The sequence below is a fragment of the Spermophilus citellus genome (genome assembly GCF_964194105.1).
Source record: "Spermophilus citellus genome assembly, chromosome: 9".
Lineage (NCBI taxonomy): Eukaryota > Metazoa > Chordata > Mammalia > Rodentia > Sciuridae > Spermophilus > Spermophilus citellus.
The window spans coordinates 26,292,947-26,306,930 of record NC_138191.1 but is presented as its reverse complement, the minus strand read 5'-3'; positions in this window follow the sequence as shown (position 1 = coordinate 26,306,930).

Sequence of the window (13,984 nt, the reverse complement as noted above, 5' to 3'; positions counted from 1 at the left end):
TATCATGCATGAGTCACTGGGTTTGATCCTCAGTGCCATATAGAAATAAAATAAAAATTTTGTGTCCACCTAAAACTAAAAACATATTTTTAAAAGTTAAAAAAAATCTCTAAAGGCCATGTTACTGCACTGTAACCATGATTGGGTGGACCATGGTTTTCTTAAATGAAGATTCTGGATCACAATGTGCAGATCCCCACAATTGCCCAATAAGACCACTAGACGGCAAGAGTGTTTTTTTTTTCTTTGCTAGTGGTGGGTGATTTGCAGGTGGATCTGGCTTCTCTTTGTTGCTCCCATCAGAGTCCCTGAAGTGTTCCTCACTGAGGCAGATTTTACTGCAGATACCAGGAAGTGATATGAAGCCAGAGTCTTTGACTACAGGGAGCAATGGCTATAGGATTTTAATAGAATTTTTTTTTCAGAATGTTACAGGTCCTCCTCCACATATATGAGAGGCTGACAATTTCTCCACAGCCTGAAGTCCTGGTGGTGGCAGAGGTATGGTCACAGGCCCTAATAATACCAATCTGGAGGAGGAAAATGGAGACAGGATATTTTCTTCTCATGAAAAGTATACTATGGTTTTATGAACACCCAGAACATATGGCCTGCCTTCTTTGATGCTTTAAAGTATTGATTGAGAAGGTAAATGAGAAGGTAGGAGGATAACTCGAATTTGAATCTTGGGTCCAAGTCTAGTTCTACTCCAGACTATTGTGGCCTTTATCTGCTCCTGTGTCTCTTCTGCAACCCACATTTTCATCCATGGCAGAAGAGACTGTATGCAACAGGAACAGTGCTTGCACAATTCCCACATCCCAGGAGCAGTGCTCCTCCTACCCTCCCACTTCTGGCAGCCCTTTGTGTTTCCCAGCACTAAGATGGGAGGGCTTAACAGAAAGCAGGGGCTTGGGTGCCTCCCCATGACTAAAACCCAGGGGTGCAGGTTACAGACGCAGTTGCCCTGGCCCTTTTGAGAAGCTGTACATGTTTGACATTGTAGTAAGATTGCCTTGGGTTTGTTTTGATCAGGTATGGGAGACTCACATAAACACATGGACCATCACAGAGATCTACAGTTTTCCATAAGCAGAAGTGCAGAGCCATTTGGGAAGCTTTAGGGTTGGTCAGGAGATGAGCATGTGGAAGGTGATGGAGAACATGGGAAAGAGACTTTCTTGTATTTGTGCAGGAAGATGAGACAGCATAAGTGAATTTAGGGTTAGTATGTTATAATTTTAGTTATCTTTAGGGGGCATGGACCATCCCTGGTATTCTGGTATCCCACATGCTGTGATTAGATCAAACAAAGACTGACCTTGGATGGTAGGAGCACAATAGGGAGGATAGTGGTGGTATGGAAATTATATTGTTTAATTTGCACATGGTGAACAACCTGGGGATTTGGCTAAATATCTCTAAGAATTAGCTCTCTCCAGAAGGTCATGACTGGGTGCAGTGGTCCGTGCCTGGTTAGTGGTACATGCCTGTAAACCAAGTGACTCAGGGGACTGAAACTGGTGGATTGCAAGCTCAAGGCCAGCCTGAGCATTTTAGACCCTGTCTCACAGTAAAATTTAAAAAACACATATAGGGATCTTGTTCAGGTATAGTAGAACAACTGTAGAATGCTCCTGAGTTAAATGCCCAGTACCCAGTATTTCTACAAAATAAAAGACAGTGACTCTGTAAGTGTTTCTAGCAGCCTCCTCTCTCCTCCCTCAGGCAAGGGTCTGTGTTTATAATCTTCTAGGTCACATGCTTCATGGACCCTAAGCAGCCTTGTGGGTGACTGCAGAGCAGCAAGACTCCTTGTTTTAATGGAGTATCTTCTGGTGAGGCATAAAGCTTGGCCAGCAGAGAATTCTGATGCCAGTCAACAATCTCTCCTCTGTCCTTTGATCCTCAATTTGTCACCAGGTGATACCTGCCTGGGGTGAGTTCAGGATGTTTGGGACAAGGACATACTACTCAGGTAGAGAGAAGAGGACAGTGGCCTGGATTTGCATGGCATTGCATCTCACTGGAGGTTTTATTCTCTCAGATGGCACTTTGGAAGGGGAAAGTGAAGCACTGCACAGAACACTCTGGAATGTGCAGGATCAGAAGTGAAAGGATTTCTTTGTACGTGGCAAGATAATGTCCCAGGCCACCAGCTCCAGTATGGGGCTACAGATTCTGATAGCCTGCATGTTTGTTTGTGTGTGTGTGTGTGTGTGTGTGTGTGTGTGTACATGTGAATGCAGGTGAAATGTTCAATGACTCAATGTGAATTCTTGGGATAGAAGAGGTGGAAAGACTACTTATTCAATGGGGTTCCTGCTTAAGAAGAATCTTGCCTGTTGTTCAAGCAGGGGCATATGTCTTGACATTGATGACTGACCTGGGACTGGTAAGCTTTGGGAAGGATGGTAGAACTCTTTGACAGAGGTTTAGTAGCACCAAAATTAGACCTAAATGAATAATTCTCCTGCTTGCAGGCTTTAGGTTTCTTCTGATAATATGCTGTGTGTCTCCCTCTGCTCCTTCTTTTGTTTCTTCCCTCCCTTCCTCACCTACTGGAAGACAATAACTGTGCTTAAAGCACTGGAGAGAAAATAATAAATTAAAAAAATACTAGTTCTTTTTTGTGTGGAATATATGATCTACCCAGGGTTCCTGAGCCTTGGCATGGTTAAACTTAGAGACCAAAGACTTGTTTTTGGTAAGGGGCTTTCCAATCATGATGATGTTTAGTAATACTATTCCCTACCTGGAAAATCAGAAATGCCTCTAGAAGACCCAATGTCCACTGGGTGTGACCACTGCCATGGCTGAGAACTACTGAGCAGTGAAGCACGAAGCTTAGTCCACACCTGCAGTGGAGTTTGCATGGATGTCTCTGTGTCTACTTGGGGTCTGTTCAGGGTCTGCTACTGCTCACAGAGTCTGGGTTAGTGGAACTTGCAGGGGGTTTAGTGCACACCAGTTGTGAGAGAGTAATTGACAAGAGGCTATCAAATAAAACCACCATCAACAAAGGCACCATCTTAATATTGTGAGATTATCATGCAGATATTTCTGTTACAGCAAAAGTCAGTGGAGGTATCTGTGCTTTAAAGCACTATGGTGATCACTCAGGAACTATAGCTATTATCATTTGAAAAAAAAAAAAAAAACAACTTTCTAAATGATGCAATTGTCCAGACTGACACACAGCAAATACTTAGTATGACTATCACAAAACCTGAGTCTCTTTGTCTTTTTTTCCTTTTTTTTTTTTTTTTTGTACATAAGATTAAACCAAGGTGCTCTCTACCACTGAGCCATTTCCCCAAATCTTTTTTAGAGTTAGGATCTTCCTAAGTTGCTTAGATTCTTGTGAAATTGCTGAGGATAAATTTGAACCTGTGGTCCTTCTTCCTCACCCTCCCCTGCTGCTTGGATGGCAAGTGTGCCTAGCTGAAGACTGAGTCTTCCAGAATCCTGAGAGAATCTGAAGTACTGCAGTGAAAGAGATTTTCTTTTACTTTATTAACTGTCAAAACCATCATTCCCTGGGAAGAAGAACTTTGAAGGCTGAGCCAAGGATGAGTCCAGGGAAAGGTTTCACTTTCTGAGCTTTCACAGTGTGGCAGAGGACGGACCTGCATTTTCCTGGGTGACACAACAGTATCCTTATTAGAGTTGCTGGTAGGATGGACTCATCAGTTCAAATGATTTTCATTGACACCATTTTTTCAACCATTCTTATTTTTTTTCCAAATGTAACAACATTATGGATTTGTAAAGTGTGCAGGGCTGTGTTATTCTTTTAAGAGAGAAAAAAAAGGCAGCTATGTTTCATCAGGTACTGGATCAGTGTTCTCTAAAACAGATCTCATATATATGCAAGCAGAGCCACACGTTGGATACAAAGACACACAGTGCTTCCCCTGGTCTGTCTAGTAAATGCTATATAGTATGTTTAGGGGTGGGTGAAGGGTACTGTGCTTCATTCTCATTTTTGCAGACCCTCTGGAGGCTCAGGGGATCTAATTAATGGATGGAAGCTCAGGGGCCTCAGGGATCATGGACAGGACTCTTGGTGTCTATTCAGTTTAATCATTCAAACCCACTACATGTGTGGATTTAACAACAGGATGTGTTGCATTTTGCTGTTCAATATCTTTGTTTCTCAGTCATCTGGTTTCAAACTTGTAAACTCTGCATTTGATGTAGAAAGCTAAATTGTATCATGCAGGACATTTTAAAAGCCAGAATATGATGCCTGAAGTGTGACAAAAACAACTTTTGAATGTTTTTATGGACACCAAATCCTGAGTAAAATCTTGTATCTAACTTCAGAGCAAGAGACACTGACTTCTGGATGTAGCGGTGAATGCCTCTCATCCATGTAGCTCGGGAGGCTGATGCAGGAGAATTGCAAGTTCAAATCCAGCCTTAACAAAAGTGAGGCCCTAAGCAACTCATTAAAATTGTGTCTCTAAAGAAATACAAAATAAGGCTGGAATGTGGCTTAGTGGTTGAGTGCCCCTGAATTAAATCCCTGGTATAGTACAAAAATAAAATAAAATAAATAAATAAATAAATAAATAAATAAATAATCATTGACAATGGACCATGCTATCCATCTGAGGTTATGGAAAAAAACTTTGATGTGATCATAGACTTTACTCATAAGATAGTTTTATTAATGTGTTGGTTTGATACAAAAGTAGCCTTTAAGTTCAAACATAGCTTTTGAAAAAAAAAAGATTATTTTAATTCAATTAATACAGAGTGATTGAGGAAGGGGGCAAGTGAACTGGAGAGGTTCCCAGGAGGAAAGAGGGCCAAGGTTCCAACTGTGCTCCCTGCTCACTTCCATGGGCTCCTGGGTCATGGCTGGTTGGGCCAGTGTGGGGTTTCATGCAGTCAGCTCTCCAAAACTATCTCCGGGCAACTGTAATGTTTCTTTCCAGTATGAAGTTTCTGGTGACCAATGAGGTGTGATCTCACAATAAATGACTTTTACAAGTCTATAGGTGTGTGAGGATGGTTTGAAGTATGAATCATCTGTTACGTGGTAACACTTGAAGCATACTTAACACTTTGCCACATTCATTACATTTATATGGCTCTTATCTAGTATGAATTTTTTGGTGAACAATGAGACTTTTCCTAATAGAAATAGCTTTTCCACATTCTTTGCATTTGTGAGCTTTCTCCGCAGTATGAATTCTTTTGTGTTGAGAAATGTGTGATCTTTGATAAAAAGCTTTGCCATATTCTTTACACTTGTATAACTTTTCCTCAGTATTAATTCTCTGGTGTTGAATAAGGCATGATCTTTGATTAAAAGCTTTGCCACAGTATTTGCCTTTGTATGGCTTTTCTCCCATATGAAGTCTCTGGGGTTGACTAAGGAATGATCTTCAATTAGAAGCTTTGCCATATTACTGACATTTATATGGTTTGTCCCCAGTATGAATTGTCTGATGTTTACTAAGGCTTGATTTTTTATTAAAAGCTTTGCCACACTCTTTACATTTGTATGGCTTTTCTCCAGTATGAATTATCTGGTGTTTAGTAAGGCATGCATTTTGATTAAAAGCTTTGCCACATTCTTTACATTTGTATGGCTTCTCCCCAGTATGAATTTTCTGGTGTTTAGTAAGGTTTGATTTTTGATTAAAGGCTTTTCCACATTGTTTACATTTGTATGATTTCTGCCCAATATGAATTCTCTGGTGTTGAGTAAGGCATGAATTTTATTAAAAGCTTTGCCACATTGTTTACATTTGTATGCTTTCTCCCCAGTATGAATTCTCTGGTGTTTTATAAGGTATAATCTTCAATTAAAAGCTTTGCCACATTCTTCACATTGTATGGCTTTTCTCCAGTATGAATCCTTTGGTGTTTAGTAAGGTATGAATTTTGATTAAAAGCTTTGCCACATTCTTTACATTTGTATGGCTTCTCCCTAGTATGAATTTTCTGGTGTTTACTAAGATTTGATTTTTGATTAAATGCTTTGCCACATTGTTTACAATTGTATGGCTTTTCTCCAGTATGAATTATCTGGTGTTTAGTAAGGCATGCATTTTGATTAAAAGCTTTGCCACATTCTTTACATTTGTATGGCTTCTCCCCAGTATGAATTTTCTGGTGTTTACTAAGGTTTGATTTTTGATTAAAGACTTTTCCACATTGTTTACATTTGTATGGTTTTTCCCCAGCATGAATTCTCTGGTGTTGAGTAAGGTATGATCTTTGATTAAAAGCTTTGCCACATTCTTTACATTTGTATGGCTTTTCACCAGTATGAATCAGCTGGTGAATAATAAGTCCTGAGTTTCCACTAAAAGCTTTGCCACATATTTTACATTTGTATGGGTTTTCTCCAGTATGAATTTTCTGATGTTGAGTAAGGCATGATTTTTGATTAAAAGCTTTGTCACATTCTTTACATTTGTAAGGTTTCTCTGCAGTATGAATTCTCTGGTGTTGAATAAGGTTTGATTTTTTATTAAAAGCTTTGGCACATTCTTTACATTTGTATGGTTTCTCCCCAGTATGAATTCTCTGGTGTTGAGTAAGGCTTGATCTTTGATTAAAAGCTTTTCCACATTCTTTACATTGGTATGGCTTTTCTCCAGTATGAATTTTCTGGTGTATACTAAGGTATGATTTTTTTTAAGAGAGAGAGAGAGAGAGAGAGAGAGAGAGAGAGAGAGAGAGAGAGAGAGAGAGGAGAGAATAATTTTTAATATTTATTTTTCAGTTTTAGGGGGACACAACATCTTTATTTTATTTTATGTGGTGCTGAGGATCAAATTCAGCAATCCGCACATGCCAGGCGAGTGCATTATTGCTTGAACCACATCCCCAGCCACTAAGGTATGACTTTTGATTAAAAGCTTTGCCACATTCTTTATATTTCCAGATTTTCTGTCCACTATGATTACTGTAGTTTTTAAAAATGTTTTAACAACACTTAAAGACATTTTCCCATTTCTTATATTTTAAGGTTTATCTTCACTGTAAAGCCTGTGGTTTTTAGTAACAGATGAATTTTGAGTAAAATGTTTTCTACATCCTTTACTTATGGAGGATTTATCACTACTCTGATATACAATTGAGGAATCTTTAAATGCTTTTACATATTTTTGTAACGTGTAGGGATTCCCTCCAATATTAATTCTCTGGTGTTCAGGAATGCTTGCAGTTTTACTAAAAGTGCTTTCACCTACCTTATATCTGTAATTTGTTTTTTGGTTATGAATGCTTGGATAAATAAATTTTGGGCATGGGTTAAAATCTTTCTCACTTTTACCATTGTAAAGCTCTTTAAAATGATCATATAGGTGTTTTCTAAGATTTAAATAAGAAGTAAATTTTAATGAGTTTTACAGAATTAATATTGTATTACACCAAAAACAAATGTACTGCAAATTACCTAGGGTAGAAACATATCTATAGATATTGAAATATTTATCATAAATATAGAGGTCTCTCCAAGTATCTACATCAGCTATGGCGTAAATGGTAAGACAATTTGTCTATACTGTATAGAAAATCAACTCCTTATTACTTTATAATAAAGATAGATTAGAATACTGCAATCTTATATTATTGATCTGTAGACTTTTATCTAATGTGCACTCATGTAGAGATTATTGAAAGTTTTAAACATAATTGATTTTTAAGCATTTTATTACTGTATTGATTTTTTTCATTAAAATGCCAATTTCTAAATACAGCATTCCTTTATGTTAAAAACACTAGAAAAATTAGGGATAACAGGAAATTACCTCAACATGGTAAAAGCTATATATGCTAAGCCTCAGGCCAGCATCGTTCTAAATGGAGAAAAATTGAAGGCTTTCCCTTTAAAATCTGGAACAAGACAGGGATGCCCCCTCTCACCACTTCTATTCAACATAGTTCTTGAAACACTAGCCAGAGCAATTAGACAGACAAAAGAAATTAAAGGCATAAATATAGGAAAAGAAGAACTTAAATTAGCACTATTTGCTGATGACATGATCCTATACCTAGCAGACCCAAAAAGTTCAACCAAGAAACTTCTAGAACTAGTAAATGAATTCAGAACAGTGGCAGGATATAAAATCAATACCAATAAATCAAAGGCATTTGTTGAGGACCACAGCTGAATCAGGATGACGCATGGCATTTTTGCCAGAAGTAGTGGTTGAGAGGTGACGCCAGCGAGTTCTCATGGAGTTCCCCTTGAGTTCCAGTTGAGCTCTTGCAGGAATTCCCAGAGAGTTCCCATTGTTTGGGGAAGTGCCAGAGGAGGGATATTTCTGGCTGCTGGGTCCTGGATGAGCCATGTGGTGTGAGGGAGAAATTCCCAGGGAGCATGTGTAGAGTGTGCTGGTGGAGTTCAGAAACAGTTTGTTTTTACTAATTTCTAATCTACTATAAAGATAACGCAACCCAATAAGATAACACAAAACAAAACCAAAACAGAATGAAACAAAAATGGAACAAAAAATTGTTGTATCAATTTTCCTATTTTCTTGACATGTGCATTTGTGGTCTATTTCTATCTCTTCCTCAGGGGCGAACAACTTCAAACCTTGAACCAACCATTTTCCCAGTTTGCCTGAGAAAGTTCTAGGGATAGGCCGCTTGAAACAAAAACAAAATGAATCAAAACAAGAACACATTGTTTTTTGAAATGGTCACCCATTTTCTGGCCTTCCCTCAGGGGCGAGCAATTTCACTTACCTCCTAGCTTCAGGCGTTACCCGTATGGGCCGCCAAATGCCACAGTCTGGCTGGGCACAAATCACAAGCCACTGAAGCAGAAACAAACTTTATTTCTGAATTCCACCAGCACACTCCACACACGCTCCCCAGGAATTTCTCCCGTGTGCCACTTGGCTCTTCCAGGAACCAGCAGCTGGAAATATCCCTCCTCCAGCATTTCCCCAAACAATGGGAACTCTCCGGGAATTCCCTGGAGAGCTCAACTGGAACTCAACGGGAACTCTACGAGAACTCGCTGGTGTCATCTCTCAAACACTACTTCTGGCAAAAATACCATGCACCTCCCGACTTGGCTGTGGCCCTCAACAGGCATTCCTGTATATCAGTGACAAATTCTCTGAAATGGAAATAAGGACAACTACTCCATTCACAATATCCTCAAAAAAAAAAAAAAAAAAACCTGGGAATCAACCTAACAAAAGAGGTGAAAGATCTATACAATGAAAACTACAGATCCCTGAAGAAAGAAATAGAATAAGACCTTAGAAGATGGAAGGATTTACCTTGCTCATGGATTGGTAGAATTAATATTATTAACATGGCCATATTACCAAAAGCACTTTACAGATTCAATGCAATTCCCATCAAAATCACAATGACATTCCTTGCAGAAATAGAAAAAGCAATCATGAAATTCATCTGGAAAAATAAGAGACCCAGAATAGCTAATGTAATTCTAAGCAGGAAGAGTGAAACTGGTGGTATTGCAATTCCAGATTTTAAACTATACTATAGAGCAATAGTAACAAAAACATCATGTTACTGGCAGGGATACAGGCTGGTAGATCAATGGTACAGAATAGAGGACACAGAGACAAATTCACAAAATTACAACTACCTTATATTAGACAACGGTGCTAAAAACATGCAATGGAGAAAGGATAGCATCTTCAACAAATGGTGCTGGGAAAACTGAAAATCTATATGCAACAAAATGAATCTGAATCCCTTTCTCTCATCATGCACAAAAGTCAACTCAAAATGGATCAAGGAGCTAGGAATCAAACCAGAGACTCTGTATCTAATAGAAGATAAAGTTGACCCTAATCTTCATCACATGGGGGCAGGCCCCAAATTCCTTAATAAGACACCTATAGCATAAGAGTTAAAACCAAGAATCAACAAATGGAACGAATTCAAACTAAAAAATTTTTTCTCAGAAAAAGAAATAATACGTGAAGTGAATAGGGAGCCTACATCCTGGGAACAAATTTTTACCCCTCAAACATCAGATAGAGCTCTAATCTCTAGAGTATACAAAGAACTCAAAAAGTTAAACAACAAAACAACATTTACCCCTCAAACATCAGATAGAGCTCTAATCTCTAGAGTATACAAAGAACTCAAAAAGTTAAACAACAAAACAACAAATAACCCAATCAACAAATGGGCCAAGGACTTGAACAGACACTACTCAGAAGAGGATATACAATCAATCAACAAATACATTAAAAATTGCTCACCATCTCTAGCAATCAGAGAAATACAAATTAAAACTACTCTAAGATACCATCTCACTCCAATAAGAATGGCAGCCATTATGAAGTCAAACAACAATAAGTGCTGGTGAGGATTCGGGGGAAAAAGGTACACTCATACATTGCTGGTGGGACTGCAAATTGGTGCAGCCAATTTGGAAAGCAGTATGGAGATACCTTGGAAAGGTGGGAATGGAACCATCACCATTTGACCCAGCTATTCCCCTTCTCAGACTATACCCAAAAGACCTAAAAAGAGCATACTACAAAGACACAGCCACATCAATGTTTATAGAGCACAATTCACAATAGTTAGAATGTGGAACCAACATAAATGCCCTTCAATTGATGAATGGATTTAAAAAAATGTAGCATTTATACACAATGGAATATTACTCAGCACTAAAATATAACAAGATCATGGTATTTGCAGGGAAATGGATGGCATTAGAGCAGATTATGCTAAGTAAAGTTAGCCAATCCCTAAAAATCAAATGCCGAATGTCTTCTCTGATATAAGGGGGGTTACTCAAAATGGGATAGGGAGGAAGAGCATGAGAAGAAGACTTATCACTAAATAGGGAAGAGAGGTGGTAGGGAAAAAGAGGGAGAAGGGGAGTTGCATGGAAGATGGAAGAAGAACCTCATCGTTATACAGAATACATGCATGATGTTGTGATGAGAAAAAGAAAAAAATAAAATGTGTCACATTAGATTGGATTGAGAGAAATGATGGGAGGGGAGGGGAGGAGTAGGGGGGATAGGAAGGGCAGCAGAAAAGAATAGACCTTATGATTGGTGTATGTATATAGGTGACTCTATGACCAGTGTGATTCTGCAATCTGTACAATTAGAAAAATGAGAAATTATACCCCAATGATTCAAATGTATGAATTGCCAAGATCATTGTAATGTCTTGTGTAGCTAATAAAAAAATAAAATTAAATTTAAAAAAATGCCTATTTCTAAAGCTGAGCAAACTGGTTGAATCTTTATTTTCCTGAAGATATTGTTAAGGTGCAGCTTCATAATGGCTTGTAAATATCACATATATATGTAATTTGATACATGTTTTTGAATTTGAAAGTATTTTGTATTGTAAGTGATTTTACACAGAATACAAGTAGTAAAAATTTTACGATTACAATAATGTAATTAAAAGTTTTAACCAAATAAAAAGTGACTGGCACATTTGAGCAGTTAATCTTTTGAGATGTTTATAATAATATAACCTGATGAATGTTGGGATAAATAAATTTGGGGCATTTTTGTGTAATTTTGTGTAATTTTCTGTATAAATAATTTTCATGTTTTTTTCTTCATTACAATAACTTAAAATTTCCTTCTCTTTCAATTTCTATTTCTTATTTAAAATTAAGCATTACCTGTCTTGTACATACCTTCTCTTTATCAAGTTTTGCAAAAAACATTTTATTTCTTGCTCTCCTGAAAATTCTTGGTTTTGATTAGAAGTCATACCTGAAAAAAATTAAAATAGCAAGTTATTCTGCTTACTACACTATGATGAATATACTCTGCAAATATTTAAAATTTTATAAAGTTGGGGGGATAGTCAGAGAACAGTATGATTCAAAGCCACTTTTACTCAAGAACTATACAGAGTTTACTAGAATAAACTGAAAAAAGTTGTGAAAACTTTGAAAATCATCTTAAAAATTTACTGCACCACAGATGAGGACAACATTCAAACTGACTACTATTACCACAACAATGTCAAATCACAGCCCTTCACTTCAAAATATTCAGACTCCATCTGTGACTCAAATGTTGCAGGAAATGAATATCTCTTATTTTTTTGTTATCTCTTTGGGGATTGTTTCTTAAGATTGAACACAGGAGTATTCTATCACTAAAATACATCCAAAGACACTTCTATATTTATGCTTTTTTGAAACATTTCTATCAGAAAGATGCTGAAATGTATTTCAAACTGGCATTCCACTGCCTTGGCTTCCCAGTTATATGGAATTACATTGACATATCATTGCACATGACCTGTTTTTGTTTCCTTTGTAACTTACAAATATTTTCCAAAATGACTTTAATGATGTAATTTAACAGATTTTAAATATAAAAATTTCAATGAAAATAATAGCTCCTACAATAAAGGGTATTATCAACTCAAGCAAACAAAGAATATAACATTAGTAATTGAGAGTTAAAAAGTTGATGTTGTTAAATAACTAAGCAATGCCAAATAACTACTTGAAAGATATTTAATAAAATAAATAACAATGTAGAAAATTAAAAGAAATTCAGAAAAAAATAGCAACAGAAAAAGCAGAAATTATATACTAAAAATATTTTTTTATAAAACAATACCTCAGGCTGGGCATACAGCTCAGATGGTAAAATGTTTACTTCACATGCAAAGGTGGGGCTTAATTCCTGGCACCACACACACACATCTCTCACACACACACACACACACACACACACAGTCTCATATATTAGAAATTTGAAGAATATATTAAAGGCTAGAATTAACTAAAAGACACAGGTAGTGCTGGATAATGTAGTGTACAACTGTAATCTCACCATCTAGGGAGGCTAAGGCAGGAGGATTATGAGTTCAAAGACAGACTCAGCAATGGTGATGCATGAAGCACCTCAGTGAGACCCTGTCTCTAAACAAAATACAAAATAGGCTGGTGATGTGGCTCTGAGTTAAATCCCCAGTACCAATAAATAAATAAACAAACAAATAAATAAAAGACACAAGTTAATACATTTATAATCAATCTTTTGAAACTCTTCAAGAAAAAATTTTGATGACTATGAAAAAGAGAAATTTTAATTATAATGATAGTGTTTTATGGTTAACCATTGATTTCTTTGAAGAAGGCTTCCAGAAAAGAATTGGAGCATAAAGGTATGTATGTTGAAAGAAAAAGAAAATATGAACCTAGAATACTTTATCCACCAATACCATTTTTTAAACTTTAAGAAAAATACAGGCTTAAGATATATACATATTCAAAAATGACTTTACTTCTTGGCCTGCTCTAAGAGAAATAATCAATGGAATCTTTCCAATAAAATAAATCTGCACAACAGAAATGATAAAAAATTTGAAAGCTTATGTGAAAAAATATATATATATACATATACAAATATATATATTTTATTTTAGTTTCATTGTTGTACATAAAACATTTCATTCTACTATAGAATTTGGAAAACTAAAGCATAAAAATTATCATAATTCTTTGTTAATCAGCATAAGTTAGAAAAGCGGGTGTGAAATCAATAATAAATCATGGCAACACATGTAAAGACACTGATTATCTTAGAAAACCAAAGTTAATTCAGTTTAAAACATAGTGCAAAGTAATACATTTTTAAAATTTCTTCTATAGTAATACATGACAGTAGAATATATCTTCACATATTATACATTCATAAAGTATAACTACCTATTTTTGTGGTGGTAAATTTTGTGGAGTTACACTGGTTGTGTATTCACATAAGAACATAAGAATGTTATTTCCAATTTATTCTACTGTTTTTAAGTACTTTTATGTAATTCCAAATAATGAGAAAATAAACATCAAAGATAAAAATAGGAAAAAAATGAAATATCACTATAAAAATTTATGAACTACAAATTAAGGCAGTTTTTTAATAGTAGAAAAAATTATAAGAAATAAACAAAACTTGAAAACTAAAGAAGTAAGTTCTTCCTCATCAGTAACTTAAGTACAAATAAAGTATTTTGAAAA